Source organism: Corvus kubaryi, unplaced genomic scaffold (genome assembly GCF_017639235.1).
Source record: "Corvus kubaryi isolate FWS band 111438036 unplaced genomic scaffold, C.kubaryi_AGA036_p1.0 66, whole genome shotgun sequence".
NCBI classification, from domain to species: domain Eukaryota; kingdom Metazoa; phylum Chordata; class Aves; order Passeriformes; family Corvidae; genus Corvus; species Corvus kubaryi.
In genome coordinates, this window is record NW_024582054.1 from 25,550,148 (window position 1) to 25,564,816 (window position 14,669).

The 14,669-nt window shown below is 40.2% G+C and overlaps 1 long non-coding RNA gene across 1 annotated transcript in view; it reads right to left on the minus strand.

The window, feature by feature from the left end:
- The window catches only part of LOC121673594, a 272,596-nt gene that overhangs the window by 241,112 nt on the left and 16,815 nt on the right, over positions 1–14,669 (minus strand). Inside the window, exon 2 of the long non-coding RNA XR_006019254.1 lies at positions 1,326–1,445. This is a non-coding gene — a long non-coding RNA (uncharacterized LOC121673594). The remainder of the gene's footprint in view (positions 1–1,325; positions 1,446–14,669) is intronic.

Here is a 14,669-nt window from a genome sequence, read left to right on the forward strand (position 1 = left end):
AGGAAAGGAAAGGAAAGGAAAGGAAAGGAAAGGAAAGGAAAGGAAAGGAAAGGAAAGGGAGAACCTGGGAAAGTTCGGTCTCAGATGTCAAAACAAATCCACTGACAGATATAATGGATTTTCCCAACAGATGTTACTTAGAAACAAACAACTCTCTCAAGCCTTAGGATCATGCCTGTAGGAAATTTTAAGTCAGGTCTGCATCTTTATAGGAGTGCTGTTATTATATTAGTCAAGATAGAGTAATGATGTTATCAGGGTGAATGGTAGGTCAATTGAAGCGGATGTGCCCTCTGACTTAGTTTAAAATTGGAATGCATCAGCCCTATTAAGTGATTGTGGATGTCCCAAAATCCATTGCTCAGAAGTAATTTATTTGGAGCATGTCAAAACCCAGCAAATCCTACCATTACCAAGTCATTAGGTATTGTGATGGTTTCTTCTTAATCTTTTAGAATGATCTCTCGAATAGACAAAGCTTAGACCTTGCTTTCTACATGTACCTTATTCCGAAAAAAATTCTACTTAGATACTTTTTCTGTCTGTCATTAAAGGTAACTTAGCATGACATTCACTTCTAATCATTGCATCAAACTGGTTTTTTGAGCAACTGAAAGCAAGAGCATTGATCACATGCTCATGTTCTGCTGAAACTGGGACTATAAATGTTCTGACCATTTCCAAATGAATGTGACATGCCATAATGGATATCCTGAAAAATAACTGACGCAACAGCACCAACAGAAATATTTATATATCAATTTTAAAGATTTCGTCAACAGGTGGCTTTCATCTACTACATGGTATTGCTAGCTTAGTTACTGCAACACTGTGAACAGATGTTTTTAAGCATCATCAATAGGATTACTCTAGAATTTTCTCATCATAAATCAGCACACTGCAATGTCCTTTGTGGTGGGCACTTAATATATCCTGCTTCCTTCAGTTCATCTATATGATAGTTCACAGGAGGATGAATGAGCTCACTTCTATTTGAGATGACAGCTTGATGCAGCATTTCAAGGCTTAGCCTAACATGCCCTTACTCGAGGTCAGCCAGCAACCAGTCCCAGAAAACATGTTTGTTAGATGTAACTGAAAACAGTTTAGCACTTGCATTAAAGTAATAATTAAACATGAACAGTGTGCCTTGATGTTGTTTAAATGAATGACACATTCCATGCCCAGAGCAGTTTTCAAACCAGTTTTGTGACAGACAAAACACAATAACTGATCCAAGAAAGAATTAATGAAAAGAGTACCAAGAGGTTAAGCAGCTATCAGTCTGACTGAACCATATATTATGCTGTCACTGTATAACATACCCCAAAAATGAAGGTGGAGCTCAGTTGCACCCAGCATGCCTCCACTAAAACAGCTGGCACAAACAATCAGATGGACTTGTTAGCAGCTTCCTCTTGAGAGCTGTTACATAAGCATGGGGACTGTAAACAAGAAAAAGAGAAAGAAATGGAAAATAACTAGATAAAAATTCCAAGGAAAAACATTATTTATATGTATCTACCTTTGTCATTCTAACCCGGACAGAAAAAAGAAACCAAAGTTTTTCCTCAACTGTGTAAACTCTAATTTAAAATAGCTTTTCACAGAGATTTGTTTACACAGTTTGTATCAGCTAGACATTTCCCAGCGTCCCAGAGACCCAGAGCAATTGATAATATTGACATCTCATCCATCTTCTCTCTCTAAATCATAATGCCAAGCTGAGAACCCTAAGTCAAGGGACTCTAGATACATACTGCAATAAAGCCACTAGGGAGTAGGTGAACACTTAGAGAAACTAACTTTTATTTGGGTACCTAAGAGGAACTTCACCCTTTGCTATGCAAGTTCGAGGCAACTGCAAAAATGGGGCAGGAATGAACAGGTTGGGATGCCCCATTACTCAGCCTATTTGAGTCATTAGAAATGCTCTATATTGTCATTTCTCCACTTAGAGTTATGAAAAGAATCTAAAAAACAGGTCCAGAAGCAGAGACATATTTAAGTAACTGAATCCCAGTCTCTGATGTCCTCCTTTCCAAGTGACATTCTTGAGGTGCCTATTTCCAGGTATACTCCGAATGGGCTTTCCTAGTCTTAACAGTACTTCCCAATTTATCATCTGCAGATGAGGCGCCTCATTATACACAGAGTTTAGGCACTTTAATTCAGAAGAATTATACTAGATGGACTACATTCAGCACTATAAAATTTATTTCTTGTGTATCTAAGCTAAATTCGAAAGGGCACCTGGCCACAGAACTGCTTTGTATCTGGCCTGTGCCATGTGAGGGGACACTGGCTCACATGAACGAGAAGAGACGGCTCAGCCTCGGACAGCTGGTGAGCTTACTGTGCCCAAGTGTTGCCCTCACTCTCCCTGAGCTGATATTTGAGCTGTTCATAAACCAGCTGCTGAACCACTGGAGTTATTTAGCTCTTTAGGGCGGGGTAAACAGCTAGAGGTGATAACCACATCAGCTGTCTCAAGCTGGCAGCAACACATAAATCAATCAGAGGCACGTTGAAATGGGATACACAGGCACCAGCAAACTAAACAGGAAGCTGCTTAAACCAGCCAGTAGGAAACACAAAGACAAGTGCAGTATAAGATTGCCTACACACACACACACACACACACACAGATACACACTCATAAATGGCTCAGTCTCAGCCTTGGTTTTCTGTTCTTCCTCTGCTGAGACTTTTAACCTACATCTTCCAGCAAAAAGTCAGCCACCAAGATGGCACAGCAGGTTCCCTCTGTCCTACCCATCATCCAGACACACACACCTTTTTATTTTCATCCTTTTTTAAAAAAATACTATTCCTCTTTCTTGATGCCTATTAGTCTCAATGAATAGACCTACCTCTCCTTCCTCTGTAGTAAATATCCTAAGATAGATTTTCTAGACACCATTCTTTTTCTTACCCCTCCAGATACTGCATAGGGAAAATTCAGCAGGAACATAAGTAGAAAGGCACCAAATACTAAAACCCCAGCCCTGGATAGTGTTACATCATTCTCCTGGCAAAAAGATGTTTTAATTCACCAAAGCAGGCAAAAAAATCCCAACATCTCCTGACTGAAAGGTAAGAACCCTAAGGAATGCTTGATTCAAAACCACAAAACAGGCCTTTTTCTGATGAAATTATACATATTCTCTACACACTTTTTTTCTGTGACCACAAGCAAGACAGAAAAGAGGATGAGAACACATTTCCCTCAGTTTTAAGATGTGGGCTGAACCCCACAGAGATTGATGTGGTCAGGACACAGGCAGGTGGCACAAACTCAGAAACAGACTGGTAGGTTCTATGGGTATTTCAGTAGCAGAAACTAGCCCAGAAACTATTGGCATAGAGGGAGAGAAGGCAGGTGGGAAGGCAGGTGAATGCCAGTGACACCTAGAGATATCCTAAGCACTAAAGAGGCATTTAAATATAATTCCTCACATTAATCTAGCCCACTAGCTCTGGTGATTCAGTTGCCTGCACAAAGAATTGTGCTATTCTGCCAGAAAGCTGCATATCTATGGAAACATATGGAGAATTTCAGCCATCACCTTATCTGCACTGATCATTTATTTTCTTGGGATAAAAGCAGCAGCTGTAATGGCAGGAAAGTGAAAATATTATGCCTGTTCATACATTCTTTTCATACAGTTAGGAGACCAGTTCCCCTCTTCTTTATGCTCAGCACTGGCAGATAACGTGACTTCCTTTCAGAACCACATGCACTGTGTGTACAGGCTGTGTCCAACACTAACCTACAGAGCCATTCTAAGTAAAAACACATAAAAGAGAAGCGTACTTAAAAATAGAGTCACAATCATTTACTGTACTCAGCGTGCTTAAACAGTGCACGTAATACAGTTCAGTGTAATAACCACTCACTACTCAGGTTTCTAACATGAAGGAAGATACAGAATGGAACTACAGTTCAGCCTGGAACTAATTCTGGAGTACAGCCAACCTCATGCAATCCATAAAAATTCCCGTGTCAAAATGATGTGTCTCATTGTCTTGATGCCTTGATCAAGGTTTCTAAGTGTCTCATTTTTCTGACATCCTCCACATTAACAAACTTACAGTGAACATATGTTAAACTAACTGCACCACCATTGAAGTTCTGCTCAAGAATCTACTCCTTTGCAATTTTTTAATCAGCATATGTAGCTGTCCTTGTATAGCTAGTTCTCTTCTGTAAAAATTAAAGAGACCCTTGAAAAGGTAGTGAAAATGCAAACATTATTGCAAAAACTCCCTTCACCTGCAAATTACACCTTACCAAATTACATTCTTTATTATCAGCCACTGATAAACTGATTACAGGAAAATAACAGTAACACTTAGCCCTCCTGTAAATAATCCTAAATCACAAAGTTCTCAATAATCATAGAGGTCTTCACAAAATAAATTAACATCCCCTTGTTATATACTTAATATTTCCACATTTTCACTCAGGTTTCCCATTGGAACTGAGATAATTAATTTTATTAAAAGGATTTTTTTAAATTTTATTTTTCCATTTCCTTCAGTTATTTGCATGGGAGAATCAGAATGACAATTTACCAGAGCATATGGAATACAGGTAGAATGCACAAGTACCCTGCATTTTCATAAAGTCTCCACTAATCTTCCAAAAAGCCACTGACAGAATGAGAAAAACAAATCCATATTATAACCCAGTAAACCTTCTCAAGATTGTTAAGTCACCTCTGCACTCCTGGTGGGATATGGGTTCCTCCTTCCCCCACCTGTAATCTCCAGCCAGCAGATGGTAGATGCCCTCAACCAGAAAAGCAGCCACATGCACCTGACAAGGGAGGAGTCCTGCCAGGGGCTGTGTGCGATGCCATACCTGCCTCCCCCAGCTGGTGCACCAGCCAGTGGGGGATTGGATCCAGCAAGATAGGAATGCATGGTTAGAGGCCTCCAGTTCTTAGAGACTGAATACATATAAGGGCTATGATTTTTGAAGCCAAATTCTTATTAAAAACAATAGAAATTTGGGTGTACAAATCCCTTAGTCTCTGTCCAGCCAAAGTAATTCCTCTCCCCCCAGCCTCTAGCTGCTACCCATTGGTTAGCACTGCTGGTACAATTTTTTAGAAGGATTTGTTGCACAAAGAGAGAGACTTATTAAAAACAGAAAAGAATGTGTTGTGCCTCTACAGCCAGAATCATAATTTAAAAATCTGTGTGCTGTATTTTAGTGAGTGCTCAAAAGATACAAAAGAGTTATAAACCCATAGGAACCATCTAAGCTCAAGTATGTGGCTGGTTTTCATCTTCAGTGATTCAAAGGAGGTATGTTTACTACTGCAGCTGGCACGGCATGCTTCCAGAAGAAACATTTTTTTTAAAAAATCATGTTTTCATTAGTATTTTTTTTTCCTTTTTAAACACTTCTCTCCATTATTTATTGGTTCAGATTGGTTGTGATTTGTTTTAGGATAACAGTCTAAAATGAAAATATTTTCATCTTATTTTATGATTATTCTCTTTTGCTATAAATAACCACTGAGCTATCAGGCCAACACTCTTTAGATTCCCCTTCTGTCCTTCCACTTCACTCTATAGCTAGATTGACTAAAATACGAGAAGGATAGTTACCTTTTTTGAGCTAACCAGGTGTAATTCTTTTCTCTGTTCAAGGTGAAATTCACCCAGGGGAACCAGCAGCTTAGAGCATATTTGTGACCAGACCCTGAACTACTTGTACAACCACCTCTTCTATTAGTTTCCATTTAAGTAATGTGAGTTCAGTTAGATATTTGTGATTTTGCCAGGAATTAAGGGGGGGAAATTAAGCAGCCCTTTAAAAACTTTCTCAAAGCCACTGGAGAACAAGTCAGCTGATGAGTATGTTTATTGCTCTTAAATAATTTGGGAAGAAAAGAGGAACCATTTCAGTGTTGAGAAATCTGTTAGTGAATAGACCAGACACTAGGTAAATTGCTATGTTTTCTTTTTATTTTTTTTTTCTGCTTTGTAGATGGCTATCACAGCAAGATTATTTTTTTTTCTGTTACAATTACTTCTGAGATGAACAGAGACGTCCATTGTCAAACCAGTGTCCCAGGGTGTCAGCTGCCTGCCTGCCAGAAGCCCAAATCCATGATATTACAGACATACTGCCAAGTTTCAGCCAGTGATCCAGCCATTGCCCAATGCTGTTCGTGAGCACTAATAAAACTATCAGGTGTGACTCAGACCAGATCAGAAGTGACTACTGGCTCTAGGGAAGGGCTGGGGAAACAGGGACACAGGAAGTATTCTGGACAACCTTCCTAATGGAGATGAAAAATAAATCATCTCAGACCATTCTATTTTGTTCCATGTTTATGGTCCACAGGTTAAGGGAGAAACAGAAAATAGGATCTCAAGTTTAGAAAGATTGTGACACAAGTTGCGCAACATTACCTTCAGCATTTTCATTGGGAAACCAGTAGAAGAAAGTTCTTCAAAATACATTACCATATGATTCCTGGATGAATTATGTATTAATATCTCTTTGTTTTGAAAAGATTGACTAAAGCCCAGCTAGAAGCAGAATGGTGGAATATTAAAATACACTTCAAATTTGCAGGGCATCTGGCTGTGAAAAGTAGAAAAACCTTCACAGGACAGGTTGAAGGGGTTGTCAATTAACCACTGGCTGTGAAACTGATGGGATGAAATAAAAAAGACAAATTCTGTACTTCAGCAGGAAAATCAAATTAACAAAGTAGAAAAAAGCAAGTTAGCTACAAAGCTGTAGAAAATCTTTAATACAACCATGTGGAAACTATGTTAGAAGTATGATTCTCTTGCAAATATGGTTTTCTATGAGAGGTAACTAATCCACACCTCTTGGCACTTGTGATACCTCAAATCAAAAATAAAGTCCCATTTTGAACTATATGTTTCCAGATTTATGCAGACAATCTGAGTGGTCCAGAGAAGAACAACAAAAATAATCCACACACCAGGTTGGAATATACAATCTAGGAAGAAAAGCTGAAAGATTTGGGTTTGTTTAGTCTAGAAAAGAGACTGAGGGAAGACATAAGTCTTAAAATATGCAAGATGCTGTAATAAATAGGACAGTGATCAACTGTTCTTCAGGTTCAGCAAGGTTAGAAGAATAGTTCCGCTTACCGTGTGGTAAAAGAAGATTTGTTAGCTATTAGGACAAAATAACTAACAAAAACAGCCATACACTGGAACAGCTCACTGAGGCTGGTCATGGAATCCTCATCACTGGAGTCCATTATGGAAAAGTTAGACAAATCACTGTCAAAAATAGTCCTTGGCTCAGCCACAAAACAGAGAGATGGACTGGTTGCCTGAGCTCCCTCCCATTCCTATGCTCCTATGATTTACTAGGGAATATGCAGTTTCTTGCAAAAGCCACTCTTTTTAGGGGTTTAGTAAGTCACATTGACTAATATATTGCATGCAAAAACCTCTATCCTGATGCCAAGTATTTCAAACTCTATTTAAAACTTTACCACTGTAAAAACTGTTATGTTCTAGCAGGAAAATCCAGGAAGTAGTACTCTGCAATATTATCGTACCAAGGGAGAAGCCAAGTAATTTCAAAAGGTCTTTCAAAATCTCATGTGTGACCACAAGGCAAGGTCAGAAAAGGCCAATGACATTTCTCGCAGAAGGTAAGAAAACCCCAAGACCTCAGAAGGTAAGAAAACCCCCCAAGTTAGGGTTGTCACAGCCTGACAAAAGCCAACACACAGCAGTGGCTGAAGGCTACATGGAAATTGATTCAACATACTGCTACAGCAGGAACTCTGGTGTTGAGCACATCTTGAGTATAAAAACTAACATCTAACCAGCTGACACATTTCAGAAGCTTTCATCCTAAAGCTACCTGGGAATAAACCTGGTGAATTTATTAGGCATGCCAGACACTTAATAAGGAATCCCTGAATGCTTAGAGCATCGCATCAGAAAAGGTAATACTATTCTCTGCATCAAACTATAATCAGTCCTTTGCAGAAGGGCACAGAAAGCGCTTGTGGATTGTAAGATCCAGCAATGAATTCATTACAGACCCATTGACAAAGGCATTGCTTCATACCATGTGTGACACATCTCCTACGAAGAACCAATTTCGTCTCTCAGACCTTACATGCCACTGAGTAAAACCAAGAAAAAGGAAAGGAAGGCTACTCCTTTGACAAGAATGAGAAGAAATATTAAAGGCAGCCATACTACGGGCTCTGGCAGGAAATACTCTTGGAGGAAGTGTGGTGACTCCACTCCACTTTAACAACTGATGAAAACATCAAGCCCAGCAAAGGGCTATGAAGGTGCAATAGCATACTGCTAAATTCCAGGACAAAAATAAAGTTAAAATCTTCAACATGTGAGAGATGTTATCAGCTCCACAGATGATCCACTGGAATATCTATAATGATCTGACAAGGCATAATTCAGAAAAGTAATTCTGAAGTCTTGCAAACTTCAGTGGTATCCAGGCAATTGGCGTATGCTGTCCTGGCCAGAAAGAGTGCCCTGAATTATTTGCCCTCAGAAGCATTTCACAAAAGTGTCTGATGACAGCATGGAAGAATGCAAGCTACCTGCAAGGATAATTCATAAAAACAATAGCCAAGGGCCTGAAGGAACCCAGTTTTCTCGCTAAAATGTTTCAGGCAAGCTTCTGCAAAACATCCTTCTGTTTTAGAACGTTTCTACATACAGATTCTGTTTTTCAGAGATCCCATTCCTGCATTCCTTGCAAACCCAAAAACACCCGCTGACATCATTGGGCAATGCATTGGCATCAGGAATACAGGACTAAGCCAACTGAGGTTGTGGGTAGCCAAAACTGTGCTGGAAACAGTTCATCCTGGTTTGATCAAACCAACTTTTGAATTCACAGCTGGTTCAAAAATTGTGACCCTCCTAGGGTCCTAGCAGACCCCACTCCCTGCCATGGTCAGTGCAGATGACAGCACTTCTCACCTCCTCAACCCTCACAAGCTTGGACCCTGAAATCCCTTTTCCTACACTTAGGGAAGCAGTTATTCCTGCTTCCTGGCCCAGCCCTATTCCCTTACTCCCTGGCCCCACTCCCGGAACCAATTCATATGCAATGGGCTACACATCCTGCTGGTGAAGAAGGGCTAGGAGGGACAGTCTCAAGAAGATTTAAAATCTTATTAATGAATACAATATGAACTTCAAAGTCCTACTGGGGAGCACTATTTGTGTAATGGCAAGAAAGAAAAACAAATGTATCTTGAATCCTGACACTACTAAAGGCAGTGGAGAGAATCACCCAGGGAACCAAGATTTCAATCAACAATTGATTTTAGACTTATTCTTGTAGTGGATGGAAGGAATCTGCCTGAGAGAAGTGTAGAAAAGAAAATTCTGAATGGAAAGAAAACAGAGATCACAAAGGCAAAGTGCAAGGGTTGAAAAAAGCCAGAGTGAATTACAACAAAAGCAGCTAAAACAAAACCATGTTAGTTAAAATGGGAAAAAAAGCTTTGTTGGTATTAGCTAAATAGGCTTCCTGTAAAGAGTCAATGGGCCCTTAATTTTCTGTTATTAGTACTCTGCTTAAAGAACCTTAATCATCTTTTTGCAACCCAGGCATATGACCACCATATAACCCCATGAATACAGGGGTTATATAGTAGTAGGGATGCTGCAGATTCAGGACTACTCTCAACCTGGCAAAATAATTTTGGCCATGATCTTGATGGGGAGAGAGCAAATCCAGCCCTTGAAGTGAAAATCTCTTATTCACATAGTGAGGGTCAGTTGCTCCAATGCAGCTGTCGAAATCTTGGGAAGGTTAACCGCCTCTCTTGTCCTGAGCTTGTTATGATCTACATTTCTGAAAAAAAAAAAACAATTCTTGGATTTAACAGGTCTCATCCAGCTACTCACTGCTGAAGGTTGTCAATGTGTGACCCCTTTGACGAACCCTGAGGAAAACACAGAATCTCAAACACAAAACTGTTGAGAAAATCCTTTTTATGTAGGGGGATTATTCTAAAGCAAAAATTCTTTTCCTTCCTATATTAGAAAGGAGCTGGTAATTCATTATTATATTGTAAACTTGGCTTCTCCCTACTCTGCACAGCATTGCACCAGTCTTTTGACTATAGCACACTCCCACCCAGTGAAGCAGGAAGATAGAGCTATGATTATTATTTTCTTCACTTTACAGGCAATGATAGTATACAGGGAGAAAAGAGAAGAAGATAGGGCAATGTCAGAATGACTAAGACCTTTAAATAGATCAATTACAGTTCTGAGTATTCTTTCTGCAAAACTGCCACTGAAATACAAGGACCAATTCTTGGTAATACTTGCTGTTTTCCCAGACAGCATATCACTGGTACAAACTCTCTGTCAGACTACCTGCCAGTCTCCCCAGATTCTGGAGGATGTTCAGAGATTGAATCCTCTGGGTTACAAATATCCACAGAAAGAAATCCCATTTTGAAGTTTTCCTCCTATTTGCCTTCTCTTCAATTAAACATCTTCTGCTACTCAATCTCTTCTCTACCTCCAGCAGAACATTAGTTTTCCTGCTGCAGAAGAGCCAGTGTTCAGATGCTCCAAAGAAAGAAGTTAAGAGCTCTAAAACCTCTCCAAATTTCTCTATTGTACTGTTCGACAGACAAGGAAAACAACTTTTGACACTACGGGTGTTTTTCATTATGATGGGGAGAAAAGACCTGAAACTACATTTCCCAACAGGCATGATAAATTGATTTTGATGGTGCAGAAGACTGTCATTAGCTGGCCACTACATTATTGTACTCACGTCATAATAATCATTATTACAAGTGGATCAAAAATAAATCACCTGAAAACTAACTAAATAAAAAACCTTCACACCTCAAAAGCCAAACTAAAATCAGCAGAAGTATTACCATATTCCAATAGCCTTGCTTTCTATGAATACTTTTTATGCTTAATATTCCATTTTGGGAATTATTTTTAACTTGGTTGCTATATTCACTTGCAACTGAAGAATGGGAAATAATTCTTCAAGCCTTCTTAAAGTCTAAAACAAATTGTGCAGCCAGGCCAGATTGTTTCAAGCTTTGCTTTTAACCTTATGTTTGGCTATGGGAAAAAAAAAAATATCAAAACACCACAGTGTTTTCTTCAATCTTTTCATTAATTTCACAGAATTTCTAAAAACATGTAAGCTACATATCAAAACTTTAAACTACAAAGTCCCATCTCGGGATCTGGAGGAGTCTGCAGTTAATATTCACTGCAATTAGAATTCTTTATTGTGCAGAGGAATCTGTGTTCAACAGCATCAGAACATGGTTCTGTTAGAAAGCACTTTTACATAGACTAAGACAAAACTTTCATGAAGTATTTGAGAGAGGAAAATGTTTTTTGAATTAAGCAATACATATAAAATTTCACAACCTTCTTTGACAGCAGATGAAACTCACCTTGCTCATCCTTCACCAAATCTGAAGTAAATCAGTTGATACCAATGGAATGAAACCGCTGTCGAAACACTTGGGGCAGTCCTACCTCTTCTGAAATTAGTTGCAAAACTCCCAATGACTTCAGACCCCATACATGTAGCTCACAGGCACAGTGCTGCTCTTGGCTGGCCTACTAACCTTAGTGACTTTACACATGCTATGCTTCCCCTTCCAGTCTCTGAGGAAAACCCTCTGTGCTCTTGAAGGTTCCTGGCCTAAGGTATCATTTTCTTTGTTTACTGTCTGGCTGCATAGATGTCTGGCAGAGATTTCAAAGTAAAGTAGCTCAAAAATACGCTCTGTGCATATACCCTGTAGTGGATTGCATCACACATCCTGCATCTGAAACTAAAAGCCCTTACCTGGTTCTCTCTGCTATTTGTGCTCTACAAAGCAGGTAATAAAATGCAGCTGTATCAGTAACACACCTCAGTAGTTTACATCATTGATTAAAGTGGATTTATTACAGAATGACCTCAAGTAAATGAGTTCATTTTATTTTTCTTTATGTGTGCAAGAAAAAAATCCAAAATACTCTGAGTTCAGCACTGTTCACCTAATCCAGCTTCCATCTGTGCCAACATTCACAGTATGTACAAGAAATCCTGTACTGTACAGTTACTGAATTACATTTCCTCCAGTTTTGCAGAGCTTGGCACAGTCAAATGCTCCAAGTAAATTCAAAAGCATATTAAAAAGTACCAACTTAGTATCAACAAAACAAGTCCCTCAGATCAATAAGAAAACTGTTCTATAAGCTTCCAAGGAAGCTGCTTAATGTATTGAATGGAGTGGATTGCACTGAACTTGCTAAAGTCATGCATTTAAGCAATATTTAGTTTACATAACCTAGTGATACAGAATCAAACTACCCAAATGAATGAAGAAATGGGCAAACAGCAAGTTAGATTCCAGCCCACCCTTTATATATCCTTTTATATATATGACATATATATATATATCATTTTATATCTATGTCCAGCTTCAGTGAAACCTTACAATACCTCCTGTCACTACTATCCTGGATTCAGCTGGGATAGAGTTAATTTTCTTCCTAGCAGCTGGTGCAGTGCTGTTTAGGTTCAGTATGACAATTATGTTGATAACACAGATGTTTTAGCTGTTGCTGAGTAGTGCTCACCTGAAGTCAAGGTCTTTTCAGTTTCCCATGCTTAAGTGGTGCACAAGAAGCTGAGAGGGAGCATGGCCAGGGCAGATGAAGCAAACTGGTCAAAGGGATATTCCATAGCATAGAAGGCTATGCCCAGTATATAAACTAGAACACCTGGCCAGGAAGGGTTGGTCACTGCTGTAGGATGGGCTGGGTATCAGTCAGTGGATGATGAGCAACTGTATTGTACACCACTTGTTTCTCTTGGATTTTATTCCCCTTCCTCTCATTTTCATTATTATTATTGTTATTATTACACCTTACTTATTTTTTCAGTTATTAAAGTGTTCTTTTTCAACCCATAGCTTTACCTTTTTCCAATTCCTCCATCCCACCAGAGTGAGGGGGAAGTTAGTGAGGGGGAAGTCAGGTCCATGATACTTAGTGGCCAGTTGGGATTAAACCGCAACAACCACAAAAAAGGTTTTTTCCCTTTTCATATTTAATTGCTGATTTTGTACTCCAGTATACCATTGCTTACCTACCAGCCTTTCTAAAAAGGCTAATGCAGCTATGGCACAACAGCAGTACTGGAGTCACAGTGAATCCTAAGTTGTGATAGACCCTTGGGACAGGTGTCTCTTCTCAGACCTTGAATTTCTCACACATCATGGATCTTGTCAATTTAGACACAGTGAGAGGTGAATTCTAGCCTGTCTTTTCCAGGAAAAACAGGACAAGCAGAGAAAGTACAAGGTCCTGGGAGGATTCATCGACTCCTCCTTTACTCTGGATAGTATGTGCTAGCTTAACAGGAAAAATCTGACCAACAAGATTGAAATCTAGCTTTTACCCACTCCTAGTGAAAGCAAAACCATTATGCAGTCTAAAGAGAAGAATAAATTTATTTCAATTTTAAAGTCAATTAATATCAACATCCTTGATCTTAAAGCAGTACCACATCATAGGTTATTATTACTGTCATTCAAAGAAAGGCAAAAAATCTGGTGCAACTTTCACAGAATAGTTGGGGTTGGGAGGGACCCCTGGAGATCACCTAGTCCACCCCCCCTGCTAAAGCAGGTTCACCTGCAGCAGGTTGCACAGTCCAGGCAGATTTTCAATACCTCCAGAGAAGGAGACTTCACAACCACTGGGAAGACTGTTTCAGTGGTCTGCCACCCACACAGTAAAAAAGGCTTTCCTCATATTAAGATGGAACTCCCCGGGTTTCAGGTTTTGCCCCTTGTCCCATCACTGGGCACCAGTGAAAAGTCTGGTCCCATCCTCTTGACATCCACACTTAAGATATTTCTTTGCACTAAGATCCCCTCATCTCTTCTCAAGGCTGAACTGGCCCAGCTCCCTCAGCCTTTCCTCAGAGATGCTCCAGTCCCCTCATCATCTTTATTGCTCTCTGCTGGACACACGCCAGTGGTCCCTTGTCTTTCTTGAACAGAGAAGCCCAGAACTGGACACAGAACTCCACATGCAGCCTCACCAGGGCTGAGCAGAGGGGCAGGATCACCTCCCTTAACCTGCCAGCAATGCTCTCCCTAATGCACCCCAGGATACCATTGGCCATCTTGGGCCCCCACTGCTGGCTCGTGGACAGCTTGTTGTCCACCAGAACCCCCAGGTCCTTCTGCTCAGAGCTGCTTTCCAGCAGGTCAGTCCCCAGCCTGTGCTGGTACAGGGGGCTATTCCTCTCCAGCTGCAGACCCTGCACTTGCCTTTGTTGAATTTCATCAGGTTCCTCTCCACCCAGCTCTCCAGCCTATCCAGGTCTTGCTGGATGGCAGCACAGCTCTCTGGGGTACCAGCCACTCACCCCAGTTTTGCACCACCAGCAAACTTGCTGAGGCTGCACTCAGTTCTTTCATCCAGGGCACTGATGAGTAAGATGAACAAGATGGGACCGAGTGCTGATCCCTGAGTAACACCACAGGCTGCAGGCCTCCAACTGGTCTCTGTGCTACTGATCACAAAACTCTGAGTTCTGACATGCATTTGGTTCTCAGTCTACACCACTACCCACTCATTCAACCCACACTTCCTGAGCTTGTCCA